This window comes from Vipera ursinii, assembly GCF_947247035.1.
Source record: "Vipera ursinii genome assembly, chromosome: 5".
NCBI classification, from domain to species: domain Eukaryota; kingdom Metazoa; phylum Chordata; class Lepidosauria; order Squamata; family Viperidae; genus Vipera; species Vipera ursinii.
In genome coordinates this window covers 77,387,614-77,392,409 of record NC_139518.1, presented here as the reverse complement: position 1 = coordinate 77,392,409, position 4,796 = coordinate 77,387,614, and positions in this window count along the sequence as shown.

The window sequence follows — 4,796 nt, the reverse complement described above, 5'->3', positions numbered from 1 at the left end:
TGTAATAAGCAGATGTATTTTTATTTTTTAATTTGTACATAAACATGAAAGCAAAAGACCTAGATAAAACAAGTGGATTTGTGGTTCAAAACCACCATAATAAATGCTGTGTATGACTGAAGAAATTCAAATACAATTTGCATTCAACCATATAATACAATTCAGCTCCAATACATGGTTTTCCTTCCTCCCAAAATAGAAACAACAATGTATTCTTTTTTTATATAAATGTTTTATACATTTTCTAGTTTTGCAATCATAAGTACTTAACAAACAACGTGTTGTCTGGGTCCATTAGTAATTCATTGGTACATGTTAACTTCCTCAATCTCGATCCAATACTACACCATCCAGTGCCTCCTCTCTTCCGTGGTATACATTTTTCCATACTAGACAAATAAAATTTTATTTGCTGTTAATACATATACAATTGACTATCAACATCTTTATCACATTTTTCTAATATTATACATAATATCAATAGTATCAGTTTAAAATATCTTTTCTAACCAAAACAAATTGCATTTGTACTTAAAATCCATTTGTTCAATCAATATCATGTTTTCCTGCTTTTTTTTAAAAAAAAATTGATTTCCCATCAATGTTCAAAGTGTCTCTATCACTTATAGTTTTCTCATAATAAATTATATTTGGGTAACCAAAAGCTTCCCTTATTCAGACCCTCTTACCATTTTCATATTTCCCTTCTCATACCAAAATATAGTATTCTGGTTGCAGATCCTATCTTTTTAGTTATAATAATACTTTTATTTTTAACAGCTATATTCTCTTAGCCATGTTCAAACATTTATTTAATAATATAATATCCCATCTAATGAGTCAAAATCTCTATTTTTTTTTCAGTCTTACTTTAGCTTTCTTCCTTTGCCAACTAACTTTCCAAGTCAATGCATTTGAATCATCAAGTACTTCTTCCTCTATTTTTGTATATATTGTTTGGAATAAGAAAGACAATTTGATTAAAGTATTTTTGGAAGAATGCTCAGCCCATTTATATTCATTAATGGAAAAGCCTCCCTCCTCCAATTTTCCTAACAGCTTCATCTTCCATTTGATCAGCTCTTCTTCCTTATCCTCAAATGTGTTCTGAGATCTTGACAAGTAAGATATCTTTTCCATTTCTGATATTATTGCTACATCTTCTAATTATTTGTTTGTCTGAGTCTGTTCGTTGATTCCTTCCTTTAGGTCCTCCATCTTTGGATCTGCTTCCTCTAATTTTCCTTCTATTTTCTGGGTTACTAGTTCCTTCTTTATAGTCATTTTCTGAAATTGTAGGTTTAGATTAGAAAATTGTTCTTTTATCTCCTTTGCATTATTTTTAGTCTCATCATGACCTAAGGCAATTGTCTCTTGTATTGATTTCAATATAGAAAGAATTTCTTTCTGAGATTCATCAACATTTTCTTATTGGTATGTCAAGCTGGGGGCTTTAAAGATAAGTGTTAGGGATAGTTTTTTCCATTTAAGGCTAAGTATGGAACATCCATTTTGTTTTTGTATGTGGTCTTTATAGTCCAATCTGTTTAGGGATTTAAAAAGTTTTAGTCAATTGTCATTTGAACTCCAAATTATTGAGCCAGCCTATCAGTCCATTCTTAAGCCTTCCCTAAACAAATATAAGCAAAATTAAATCCAAACTTATATTGCAAGCTTTTCAAGTCTCTTCGAAAAAAGTCTCAAAAGCACTTTTAGTCCCCAAATTTCAAAGCTATATATCTGTATTGATTCCAAATTAATCTTGTAATTTTCTCTGTTTTCCCCCAAGCAATTAGTTCGCCGCTTTTCTTTTCCTGAGGGAATGGGGCAGAAATTCCCTTTCCCTCTGTCATGAGGGAGGATTCTTTGCTTTGGGCCTTTTTTCCAGGAAAAAGTCTTAAAGTCATAAAGAGGGCCTAAAGTCTCACACAGTTCCATACACGTTGCTCAAAATTTGCTCGTTAGTACTTATTTTCTTTGATTGTCAGCAGCTTCTGATTGGCCACATGAATGTGGCCTGTCTTTCCCCGCTGATTTGGAGGACTTCCTCGGATCAAGCAGAAGGGCCTCCTCTCTGCAATCAATGAGGGTCTCTCTGGGGTGACTTTTGACCCTTTTTAGGATCCCCAGCAGGGGATCCCCAGTGAAATAGAATGTGGAAGACAGAGCTCTGTCTTCCTGCACCCATCATGCCGCGATGCCTAACCGGAAGCCCCATCAATGATGCACTCTAAACTCATAATTTAATATGGAAGTTTATATAGAGTGCGTAGGAGGAAAGATACATGTCAAAGAAAATGGCTGTGGTTTCTCCTGCTCCACCTTTCTTTTCAGGGCTGTTCTATTCCCATTTTTGAGATGCCAGCCCTTTAAAAAAAGAATCTGCTAAAGGAAAAAAATGTAACATAGGACAGAGTAGAAATTTTACAGAGCTGAAGGAGATGCGGAAGAGGAATTCTGATGGTGGTGGAGGAGGAGGAGTAGGGGGAGGGGGAGGAGGAAATAGCTAGAAGAAACAAGGAGTTGAAGAGAAGTACAAAAGAAAAGAGGGAGAGACAGAGAAAGAGAGAGAAACATAATTTCATTCATCATTCTAGTTCTTGATAGGTATCCATGGAACGATACTGTTATCTTTCATCATTTTTTAGCGAACATCAAAGAATAAAACACTACAGAAGAATCAAAGATAATAGACAAGAAACCTGATAGGGGTGCTGATTACAAGAGTGGAATTAGACAGCCACATTAGACACCCCTCAAAAAAAAGTATTCCTAAGACCAATAACCCAAGAACATTCACATGAATCTTTACTTTCTAACTTAATATACATCCATTCCTTAAAAAGACAAGTTAAACAGAAAAAAGGCAAGTGAATTTATTATCCTGCTTTATAAGGGGGAGGAAGAATCTGAATATAAACAGTTTTCAATTGCAAAGGTAACAGGCAAATGCAGCCAAAAAGGCAGAATGTTAAACAAAATAGAAAAGCCATTTTGAAGCTGGTTATACAATCATTTTCTCTGTTGCCAGCCTTAGGAACAGAGAGAAAACAACACGAACTATTACAGCCTTCTTTAGCTGAGTAACTGAAATATGTATGTATGCATGCATGTATTCTCCATAGTTTTCCTCCTGAGCTACTGCAATTGCTAGAGTTAACAGAAATTACTTCTGCAATGTTTATTGTGTCAAAGAGGGAAGAGGATTTCTGGGCCTTCCTCCCCATTTTCACTAAATGCTATAGATGTCTGTTGATTATATACAGACATAGACGTACACATATTAACATTCTGCCACTATATAAACTTCTGTATAGCTTTCATTGAATAATAATGTCTTGACAATGTCATTTTGCATCCAAGTATTTTTTTCCCCAATGGGTACATCCAAAGTTTAAGGTAATAATATAGACTCTATTCATATCTGTTTAAAGAGGGAAAAGAATAATGAGTCGTCTGAATTCAACTGTGACGTGTCACTTACATAAGCTGAGAAAATCAAATTAAGTATGGTATTTTATACCTTTGGGAGGGACTGAGAACTAACTTGAAGGAATAAGTTTAAAGGAGCTGCTTTTATTGCACTGAGGGTAATAGGGAGAGACATTTAGTCTCCACTACAGTGATCCAAATGCAGACAAAATCTCATCAATTTTGCCTGCCTTTCTTGGGAAGGGAACTGCTGGCAAGAGGCATTCTCAACAACACTAAATTTAGGTGAAATCATTGAGGCTTGACTTGCATTCAAAGTGCTGGAAGACACTTGGTTGTTTTGCTTGCTTAGGGAGCACTGGGTGAGAACATTTTATCCCTACTGAAATACATGTTCTAATACGAGATTCTCAAGTATTCTAAAACTATTTTCTTTGTTTAAAAGATTGTCTGAAAAATTTGCAAGCAATCAGGAGAAAGAAAAATATTTCCCTGACCATTTATGTATCTACATAATGGGTAAAGAAATATAGAGAAGAGATGGATGGAGATAAACAGAGCTTTGCTAAATGGAAGGCAGCTTAGTATACTATACAAGGCAGCTATTAAGAGAAGACGAGAAGGGCTAACTGTTCCTATAGCAGAATTGATGGAGAGAAATCAGCATGGACAGCCAACATAACTGTCTCTAACTAAGCCTGCTCTTTGCTTCTCTTGTGGTAGAGTGTGAGTTACCAAATCGTGTTTAGGCTCTAGGTAGAAAACAGGTAAGAACAGTCATCCAATTTATAAATTCAGAAATATCTTTTTTCTTAACTGATCAGACTTACCAAGCTGACATGAAGTAAAGTATGATTTCTTTCTTATTTCTTTACAGTTAAGTTTTAGTCTAAAGGTTTGGTTTTCATTTAATAAAACAGAAGAAAAGACACTACAAACTGTTTTGTATATATCTCGACAGGATCAATCATTTTAAAGCTGTTAAATATATTTAAAGACAGGTTTTTGCTCCCGTTAGCCTCACTTGCTTATATCTTAAGCAGACTATTTAAAAAATGTAATTGTATATTTACAGGTAATACTCCAGAGACAAGAAAAATATAATGGGTGTTAAAATTAAGGGGGGGAAATAAAGACTCAGCAGCAGTGAGATACTCTATGTGTTATTTTGTTTCCCAAAATAATTATCTAGCATTTTTGTGAGTAAGATAGGGAAATGTGATCCTAATCTGTAAATAGAAAGTAGGCACAGAAAGTAATTAAAAAAAGCAGGCAGAGGCATCTAAACAATGTATATGTACCAGTGTGGTGTAACGGTTAAGATGCTGGCCTACAAATCAGGAGACTGTGAGTTCTAGTCCTGG